The following is an 11255-nucleotide window of genomic DNA, read 5'->3' on the forward strand; positions in this document are numbered from 1 at the left end:
AAAAGGTCTTGTGATCCCATAGGCTGCCACGATTCTCTGACTCTTCTCTGTCAATGGATCAGATTTTTGACATTTTCTGAGAGCATTCAGAAAAGATTTAATAAATCAGCTTGTGGTGTTTATTTTAATTGATCTGAAGCCCATTCCTTCAAGAATTCATCAAACACCGTGACAGGCTCTGGGTGTGCTGCAGTGAAATGAAAGAACTGGGTTGGCCATGCTTCTGTGATGATGATATAGATATTTTGTTGAAAGTTTATGCTCACAGACGAGAAGATGTCATAACTAATTTAGAATGTTGTAAATCTTTTGATGCAGATTCTAATTCATAAATCTCATCCATCACATGTGATTCATGAAACGATAGACAACCTTTGATGAGAAGGTACTTTTTTGTGTGTTCCAAGTTCTTTGCATTTTTTTCCTCTTCAAAAATAAATCACTCCAGAACAACAGAATTCTGCGGTGCTGTAAAGGTCTCTCGCTCTTTTGCATCTGTTCTTCTTCTCATAAAGGGTAACATTTCTTCTTTTTAAGATGCAAATGAAAAAAACTGTGTGTTCGCATGCACTTCAGTTTACAACAGGGAGAAAAATGTAACTGATTGCATTGGTTCTGGTTGAGGAGTCATCACATTTGGCTGGTATAACCTGGGTCTCTTTTCTTCTCTCACAGGAACCTCCATCTGTTGAAAACATCACCACAAACACCTGTCCTGATCAACCACAGTCAGTGTCTTTGATCTCTTCACTCATTCCTGTTGGGCTTGGTTGGTAAACCTGAAAGGAGACCATTGCAGGATCTGAGCCTCTCTCTTATCAGCCAGTCCACTCTTTTTCCTGCTAATTTGAGGCATTGCTGCTGAGTGGTGGCTGTGGATGGTCAAGGAGGGAATTTGTGGTGGTGTATTTATCTCTGTAATTAAGGGAAATGAGCATGGGATGACTGATAAGCAGGCTGGCCTATCAGGCAATGAATGATAATAAATAAATAAATGTCACTCAACAGGGTTGCCAAGAAAACCGCTGAGGACTGGTATCAATCAATGTCTGTTTATCTGTCTGGGACTTTGTCTTCATATATAAAGTTTAGGTAACTCCATACGTTATCAGAATACTAAAGTAACAAAGACAAGCGTTCAAAACTTAGGTAGTATAAGAATTAAGTTTGCCAGGACAATGTCCATTTGCCATCCTTCTGAATACACATTTTGATATTCTTCCTCAATATCACATTTGTGGTAGAACCAAATAGAGGACTGAGTGCTCATTGTTATTAGTTCATACACTGAACCCAGGGGACCATACATTCTTTTCTTTCAGTAATCTATTTTGTTTGCATTTTACCTTCTGCATGGAATGAGGCCAGTTCCTCCTTCCAAAATCATATGTTGCCACTTTTCCTCTGCGCTGCTTGTCTTCTTAGAAGTTCTAGATATGTGGCCTGCAGGAGAGAAGCATGATGGAGTCTGTGCAGATCACAGCTGGCATATCAGAAGATACAGGAGGATCCTTGACGCACATTTTAATGCTGATCCTTTTGTTTGTTCTTGAGAGTATGTATGTGCAAATGGAAGTTTTCAAAATCTTATAAGGTGGTCCCATATTCATTTGAAGAGATAAAAGATGCTTTTCTGACACCAAGAGATACTCCTCTTTCAAAATCTTGCTCCAAAGGCATAAAAAGTTGGACCTCTTCAGGGAAACAGTTAGGATTTTTCAAATAAACTGATAGCAGTGAGTCTACTTCTCCTTGCTGTCTTTCCTGAAAATTTTCAAAGCAGTTATGGCTGAAGGAGAAAGAAAACACAGCCTTAAAAATTGGCTAAATGACTTTTATGGGATACTTCACCATGGTTGGAATAGCAGCAAGTAACCATAACAGGCTGAAGGATGGGGTCTACGGTGTTCATCGTCCACTCAGTGCAGGGCTCTAAAGATAACTAATTCCTTTTTGCCATTTATTACTGACCGCACTGTTGGTCAGTGAAAAGGTCAGCAGTTTCTCCTACCATGTGTGGGTCAAGGTATCCAGAGTCGTCTTTTTTCACCTGGCATACTTCTGAGTTTATTTTTCTTACCTACTGTTTCTTGTGGTCACACGTGAGCAAAAGTTTATCAGCTCACATGATTCTGAGTAGACCTGCAAAGCAGTAATGAGGCTCTTATTTTAAGGTGTGAGAGGAACTGTCCGTATGGCATGTTTTGCAATGCAGTGTTCCGCTCCTACACACAAATGAGAAAAGCTTAAATTTGCTGCAGCACTGCTGTATTCACTGATGCCGTCAGATAGGTAAAGTTGAGGGCCAAACAGGCATAATTCAAAGTGAAGGGATAAATATCTGGATTCTGTGCTTTTCTTCTCCTAAAACTTCTCTTCATTAATCCATCCCATCCTTCTTTGCCCTTCAGCATTAGTTTTTTTCTCTAGGGCAACAGTAGCAAGAAAGCAGCCATCTGTGTGCCTGACTCTCAGGCCTGCCATTTAATAGGCATCTTTCTTTAAAGATGGTGCGATCCTAACTTAATCTGGTATTGGCAGTAGGCCATGACTCAGCAGACAGATTCAACTGCATTTAATTTCCCAATTATCTTGGCCCAGTCTACCCGTGTTCAGTACTGATGTGCGACATCCTTGCTACCCTAGTGTGGGCTGTCTCCTTAACAGAAACAGTTGGCATTGCCAAAGTATCCTAAAGTGCTTGACCGTTTTTGTTAGAAGAACAAATGTACATGAGAATTTAGACTGGACCTGTCAAAGGGACAGACCCATTATGCAGAGGCAATTTTAGAAAGCTATTTGAAAGATACCCTGGACTCCTTAACAGGACAATTTTTAAAAGCGCTGGCAGCTCTTAGCACAGTCTTTAAAAGCCCAGTGCATTGCCAACAGTAGAAATTTTCCAATATGTCCGTAATTCAAAGTTTTTATGAAATTGTTTTTTATTTGACCAACTGCCAATCTAATCAGTTAGTAATGAACTTGATGTTTTAGCTGTGAGCTAAAGTAAGAAAGCAAGAGAGCACTCAAAGTCTGCAACAGCAGGATCGACAGATTTTTCAGTGTTACTTCTCCATCAAAGAAGCAAATAATTTGGAATTTAAATGAACATTAGAATTAACCAGTTTTTCAAATTCTTCCAAGGGTACTTGAGCTTCTAATCTCAGTTACTTCAGTCAAGATGGCTGCCAAAGAAATATGCTTTGAACATTGTAATTTTATTTTATCTCCAACAATGTTCTCTTGTCTTGTCCTGTCCTCCAGCTCCCCCCTCCAAATATTGAGAGGCTTTCATTTTTCTTGGAGTGGTCATTATAAATAGGTAAGCATTTAATAGTAAACATTCTGCAAGAAACAGAGCTGCCAATCATAAAGCAAAAAGTATAACAAAACCTGGTTAATACTGGTATTAACAATTAGGATTGTGCCATCCTAAGAAATTTGTAGTTTGGGGGATTGTTTATCAAGGAAGTAAAATTATTTCAAGAATTATTCACTGAAGGTTAATTCAACAAATAAAATATTCAAATCCTCTTTTTCTCCTGTTATTATGTACTATCTTTTTAATGTCATTCAGGAGAACATAGAACTCAGTGCTCAGCTAGTATGAATTTTCATGGCTGTGTTGAAACCAATGGAGCTAGACCAGTTTACTCCAGCTAAGGGTCTACTGTTTGTTTTTTAAAATAAATTACTCTGAGTGCCTGTTAGACTAGTGATTCTGTAGACATTATGCAACAATGGGCAGTTCTCAGTTATTCCTGTTTTGCTCTGCAAAAGCAACCACTGATAAGTCTCATCCAACGCTTCTCCTCGGTAGTGCAACTTTGGTAGGTTGCAGTATATTAGCAGAAGACATCAGATTAGCTGTTGACTGAGTTAAGAAAGCGTATGCTTGCTAATTAATTTATTTTCCATACTGAACTGCTTTGGGTACAGATGCTTGCATCCAACCTGAAAGGTACCATGGCAAGCAGGTGTTACAACGCTCTTAGCCCAGAGGTATCACAGTCTTTTAACCTGGCAGCATTCCAGATACGGACTGGAACTAGCTTTTGGAGAAGATGTCAGTGAGATTGATTACCTGAGCCATTTTGGAATGTCCATTGATTAATTCTCTGTCCAGTTCTTCACCAAAGGCAACACCTTGAGTTTCGAGAGTATGCATTAAAACTTAGTGTGCTCGTGTTCATCGGTTTAAAACGTTGTGGGATTTTGATCAGTCATAGCTTACAGGAAGGGAAGCAGGGGCAGTTAGATATAGCTGTGCTGTTACACTTCTTCACAGCCCACAGAAAACAAAACCATGCCAGCAGGGTTTTCTCACTGAATTTGCAGCTAGCCTTCATAATTGCCAGGAGTCACAGAAGTGCTCTTACTTCAACAGTGATGACAATTCACAGAGTTATGATTGGTTGTTCTGCTAGGAACCAGTTTATTCCTAACATTTTATGAAGGGATAAAAGGATTCATTTTGATTTATTTTTTTCTCTGCTATTAGACACAGACTAGCACAGCTCAGTGTAAGGGAGGAACACAGTTCTCATTAAAATTATGCTAATGCTTACAAACATATGTACGGAAAGATCAGATGGAAAAGTCAGTCTCATATGTTTACCATTCTAACCTATCTAAGTGGTATTTATTTCAGCAGCAACTTGTAAAAACCACTTCCTTACGTAAATCTTGGGTCTTCAACATGTGAGGCAGTAGACTAACCGGCTTAATAAAAGGAGAGAGATGATACACAACTAATGGACAGCACACTGCAAATAGGTGTTATCAAGTCATTCATTGCACTAAGTGCTCTCTCAAATTCTGTTGTAAAAACAATTAAAGTTCTGATGGCAGGCTTAAGTTACTTCACATCATCCCTGAAGCCCCAACCACTAACTCCTCCATCCACTTTATATTTCCTTCACAGTTCTCGTACCTGTCAGCTGCCATGCTCAGTATCCACTGGAACCAGCCACTTCACTGGACCCAAGAATTCCAGACACTGAATTTGCTTGGGCTCTGAATACTGTAGTTCACAGTGCACTAAACACCTGTATGAGCACCTGTATGAACACCTGTCAGCTTTCAAAGAGCAGAGAAAGCAGGATAGTTTGAAGTTAACTTTGCTGGTTTTTTTGGAAGTGTGTGATTAGGAATAAGTGAGACATTGAATTAAATGCGCTCTGCGGCTATTTAGTTAGTATTTGAAAGGGCATTGTCTTCTAATTACAGTCACAAGGCTTGAAGCCGTTCAGATTCTTAGGAAGAGTTATGCTTACCTCCAATATGTATCTCAAAAAGAAATTAAGAAATATCTGTAGTGGCGTTTGGTATGATTCCTCCAAAATGTAATACAGACATTGTCATATCAGATGAATAATTTGTATGGCATGGCACCTTTCCTCTGGCAGTTTAGAAGTGCAAATCCCCTTGGAATGGGAAATGTCAGTCCAAATAATTAGCGTTTAGCAAAGTCACAAGTACCAGGGCACAAAACTGGACAATGGCAAGTGTCAGACAGCCTGAATTATAGGCAGTAATTTTTGTGATACCCATAATAATTTTGAGATTTCTTCCTCTCAAATCATCATTCTAATATTTAGAAGCTAGACTATCTTCTGTGGCTAAGGAGATAAGGGAAGAGGCATACTGGGCAGGAGAGGAAGTTTCGCCTGACTCTCACCTTGTGGATGTTAGAGCTGTCACAATGTGGTTCTGCCTGCAGCGGGTAATAATGGAAGAGGTGCCAGATGGCTCAGTGATGGGGGGGGGGGGGGAGTTGGTACCTAATCTAACCATGCTGATTTTGAGCTGTGAAGTCAAACCGGAATAGTCCCACTGGAGACTTCGGTGCGGGAATCTCTGGCTGAAAGGATTTCTTCTTATGTAGCCCCTGTGCAGTGTAGAAAGAGCAAAGCCAGGCCAGGAACACACCCCTATTTTCTGCAGAAATAATGGAGGCATCCATTTGACTGTCACCATCCCTGACCCTCAGATAGAAAGGATATTTAATTGCCTTCCTACTGTTAAAGCTTATCCCCACTTGTTTATTCTCCCCAGTTCACACATCGGGCATCAATGCACTTTTCTTTGTTTTAATGCCAACATATTGAACCATTAGAACAGAAGGCACCACTTAGTCCATTACCCAGTCAATTTTCAGTTTAAATACCATCCTTGCAGGCTCGTAAGGGATTAGAATTGGTTTGACTGGCTGGCGCAGCGAGTTTTTGGTCTCTGTTGCACAAAACAGGGAGTTATTCTGTCTCCTTGATGATAAGTTTGCTCAGAGTAAGGGAAGAAAACAGAATTTCAGTTATTGAATATTTAATTCTGGACAGCAGTTTAATCAGAAGTGGGATTTGGGCAATTGCTGTAGCCCCCACCTAACATACTACAGTTTCAGTTCTTAGTATTCCTTAATTATCCCACTGAGATGTTTGAGGAGCAACTAGTAGTAAATGAACTTGGCAAATCAGCTATTACCCAAGTAATGAAATACAAATACATATGTTTGACAATTCTGCGGGGGAATTGTCGAAGCCAGGATTCTCCATGGGTTGTATTGGCCAAGAGAGAAAAAGCAGGTGTTGTTATAAAAATTTGTCTACAAACAATTTGACTACGCTCTTAAAATAATATGAAGCTTTTTCCCCCTCTCAACTAATTCCAAGCCTGTCAGTTAATGCATGGAGAGCACTGATTGTCAAATAATGAATTTGTAACTGCTGTGGGGTCACACAGTGACGTTGTTCTAAATATTCAAGGATTTCACATTAACATTATATCTAAGGATGCGTATCAACTTTGCATCTAACCTTAAACAAAGGAGAGATCAGCTCTACTGAGAAAATTGATTTTGTTCAACAGTAAGGCAAGGGAAATTAGTACATTCAATATTTGTAGAAAGAAAATAAGCAAAGCCCACAAGTCTGGGTGGTTTGAGATTGTTCTTTGTTTTAGTAATTATACCTTTATATGTTAGATCTCATATTTGCACTTTCAGAAGTATTCTGAATAGTTTATGCATCAATCATGTCCCGGGCCTGCTGGATTTCTACACAATTATACAGTGAACTTACAGCTAAACTAATTCAAAGTGAAACTGAATTTTAACTTTACAGCTGTAGCTTCTCATTCTGTCTGTCTAGGACATTAGAACAATTTAATTAGTAACCAAATGTCAGTTGCCTCCCGTTTGTTTGCATGATATCTCAATGTGCTAATTTCTCAAATTAACATAATTTATTATTTAAGCTGTCTTTGATTTCAGGGACAGAGTTGTTTGAATTGTTTCATCTGAGACCTTTTATACGTGTATAGGAGGACACAAATAGGAATACTTCATCAGGATGCGTTTACTAATGTTTACTGTAGAACGATAAGCCATTGTAAAGCTAGGAAAGCCTCGCAAGCCCCATAGGTCTCCATTTTGCCATTAGCTGTACCAGTTTAAACAGTGTGCCGCAAGACATATCGACAGGTCAAGTACAGTGGGGAAGTGTGTGTGTCCCAGTGGCCTTTACACTGACAGTTTCTCCCACATTAAAGAGTTAACTAGCAGCCAACCAGCTCCGAGTGGGAGCTAATGAATGAAATGGAGATTGATATAGACTCTCTTTGGAGGTGCATCGATCTGTATCTTCTGAACTCAGCTTAGGAATTCTGCAGGCAGCCTTGCATGAGTAACCCTGGCATGGTGCCCATTAGCAAATAACTCTTTTAATGTTTGTCTTCAATTGATTCATTTATTGTTCTACTGACTACTATGTAGTTGTGCAAACTTTCTTGTATTTCGCCACGCTAGTATCAAGTTATATAAGGTTCACAACATGAATTTGATTTTGTTAGCACAGAAAAGAAGCAAATTTGCAAGCAACTTTCCTGTGTATTCCCCCACCTTGAATATCTTCACGTAATTATTCAGCTGAGGTGCATGACTGTCACCTATACCCGAAAACTGCAAATTCGAGTAAAGTTTTGTAACTAATCTTACTGTTCTGTCCAAGCTGACACTGCGGTCAGAGCAAGCAAAAGTAATATTCTTTCACTGCGAAGTATTTCCATCCATTGCTTTCAACTGAATTATAAAAGTGTATATAAGAATCATTTATTTTTTCTGATGGTCTCTAGCATGGAATGTACCTACAGAGACTGTAGCTATTTCTATAAGTTTCAGTAGGAGAAGCCTTCCATTTTTTCTGCTCAGCAGGTCAGGAAAGGTTGGCCCTTTGTAACGGCAGAGAGAGAATTCATTCAGCTGTCTGAAAAGTAGGTATCTAGTTCGAGTCTAAGTCTAAATTTCTGAATAGTCAAAGAGGGAGGGCAATTCCCTCCTCCTGTCTTGAGCACCAATCAGTAGTTGTCTGGAGATGCTCTCTATTCTCTCTCCATCAACTAGGGAGGAAGCATGAACAGCTAGCCTTGACTAGATTCCTACAGAATGAGGTGAAATCCAAACAATATCAATAGGTTGAATGCTTAAGCTTATAAGCAAATTTATATATGTAAGCAAGCTGGTGAAACTTCCCTCCCAACTGGAAAGGATGGACTAACATTGCTGTCTGAGGCAGTGAAAATCTCAAAACCTTGCAACACCCTGCAAAACCTCAGTAGAGGCTTTTGGCTGTAGACTACATCACACAGAAAATTCAAACCTGACTCATTGCTCTTCATGTTTTAAATATGTAGATATCCATTTTCAAAGCATATAAAATTATAAAACCAATAACTAACAAGTTAGAAGCATTAAGAAGTGGTTTTTCTGTCTGCAATTAAGAGAGGTATGACACAGAACCCACTGACTGGCTTTTTACAGAAAACTTAAAAGCAATCGCATGTTTAAGAATAAGATACATTGTTCCATATGCTGTGCTTTTCTGTCAAAAGTGTTTATGAGTATCTTTTGTTTTTCTTTGCACACTTTTGTTTTTCTGCCCACAGTGTAGGCAGACAGATCTTTTCATGGTAAAATAATTGTTTTGATTATAGGCTTGAACCAAGCATCTGTAAATCAAGGTGGAACCTGATGTAAAACTGTTGGTTTCCTTTTAAAAAAAAATTGTATTGAAAAATCAAAACAAAAAAATTTTGCTTAAGAATTCAAAATGATAAAATGAGAGTATTTTAATAGAAAGTTATTCAGAATTTGTGGTTATTATTTTTATTGCTTTTCAGCATTGACAGTTGTAATTGTTATCAGATTTTTTTCTTAATCATCGTGTGCACCTTGTGAAACTCTCTTGCTTAGTTGTCTACTTAGAGTTGTAAGTATTATACTTTATTAATTTAGAAATTGTAAGTAAAACTCTTATTCTACCTGTGATCAAAATAGGTCATTTATTACATTGATTACAATGATTATTGTTTGATGGCATTGCTGGAGCTGCCTATTTTGATTTAGAATTTGACATGGTAAAAAGGTCGGGAAAGCTTCCATTTGAACGAAGCGCAGATCTAATTGTTCATTTTAATATAGCTCACATCTTACACTGGAGTGTGTTTTGATTTTAATTCTTGCCCTTCTCTCACTCCGTTGACTTTGGGAAATTGTTCCTGATTTACACCATTGCAGATGAGAATTAGAATCAGCCCTGATACCAGCATATCTCTTAGGAGGGAAACAAAAGAATAATTATAAGTAGTTTTTGCCTGCTGAACCTAATGGATTGTCAGGCATGCCTGACATTATTCTATAGGCAAGGCCACAGAAAATCAATACATCTTAGGCAAGGTTTAATTTATTTGTAGGTTCTTACAACTAATGACTTGCCTTTTCTGTTTGTTGATTTTCTTTTTAGCTTTTGCACTCATGAATAGCTACATTTTTATCCTCCCATTGTAAAACAAACTACAGGAACTGGTTCAGCTGTGATGTCATTATAGTCTCTATAAGAGATGGAGTATGTGAATGAACAATACAAAAATTGGAAATGGTACTTCGAAAAGAATCTAACGCAATAGAATCAAGCTTATTTGACTCTCACGTTGGATGAAACAATATATGTTCTATGATCACATTTTTGTTTATATTACAGCAGCACCTGCAGGCTCCAAATAGTATTGGCTGATTTTGTGCCAGGCATTATACAATCATATAATGACTGGAAGTCTCTCCTTTGATTCGTTTATCATCTGAACAGAACAAACAAGAGTAGCATGAAGGAAAATGATGTTGTCATTATATTATAAGGAAATGAGCTACTGAGAAATGAAGTGAGATACCCAAAGACACTTAAAAAATTGCAACTTAGGAAAGATTTATATCTCCTCAAGATAAATACAATATCCTGAATACCAAGACTTAAGTTTTGAGTCTAATACTGGGTGATGTTCTTGTTGAGGATATTTTCAGTTGTACCATAGTTCACATGTGCCCATTCTGTAAGTGCCACCGCAGTAAAGATAGCTTTCATGTACTTAATACTATTGTTCAGAGGTGCCTAAACATGCAAAGGAGAATACTCTTTTCTGCAGGAAATTTTAACTGAAAATATAGATGGAGGTTGCTTTTTGATTTTTCTTGTACTGGGAAGGCTCTGGCTTAACAGTAATAACTCTTTTGTCCAACTGCAATTTGGTATATAACTGGTCCTCACTTCTTCCAGTTAATCATCCCCAACTTTTCATGCATGCCAGTTAGCTTGCAGTGTGAGGAAACACAGAGCTTGAATCCATGGCTTAGCCTCCTGCGATTCAGGGCACTGACTGCTGCACAGGGCATTGACCCCTGCACCATTTCAGTTAGTCAGCATTGACATTGACTCGCGCTATAGTGGGATTTAAACATGCTCTACCAGAATCGTAAACATCTGTGATTACATTGCCAACTTCTAACAAAAGTCAGAGTCATTATATCACTGTCTTTCTTACCAATACAAAGACATTTCAGCACAAGACTGGAACTGTGCAAGACTCAAATGAGGAAGTAGAGGATGTGTAACAGTTAGATCAGGCATTTCAAAGCGATTCTTTACACTAGTAATAGATACGGCAAATGTATGGATTTTGTTAGGATTCTTCTGACAGCCATGAACACAGATATATTTTACAGTAATGTAACTGTCCCAAATCTCTAGCATGGAATACAATGACTTCTAGTATTATTTTTCACCAAACCACCTACACTGAAGAAGTCACATTTGATTAATTTCTAGAAGTTTTTTGACTTTTAAAAAAAGGTTGTGATAACCATTTAGCCTTGATTTAGTTTGAGTTGTTCAACCCATGTTATACCTAATGTCAAAGAAATCAGATAC

At 38.3% G+C, this 11255-nt stretch overlaps 1 protein-coding gene across 4 annotated transcripts in view; it reads left to right on the plus strand.

Moving 5' to 3' along the window:
* The window catches only part of NPAS3 (neuronal PAS domain protein 3), a 632661-nt gene that overhangs the window by 482161 nt on the left and 139245 nt on the right, over positions 1–11255 (plus strand). The gene's annotated exons all lie outside the window — the stretch shown is intronic.

The sequence above is a fragment of the Struthio camelus genome, chromosome 5 (assembly GCF_040807025.1).
Source record: "Struthio camelus isolate bStrCam1 chromosome 5, bStrCam1.hap1, whole genome shotgun sequence".
Taxonomy (NCBI): Eukaryota; Metazoa; Chordata; class Aves; order Struthioniformes; family Struthionidae; genus Struthio; species Struthio camelus.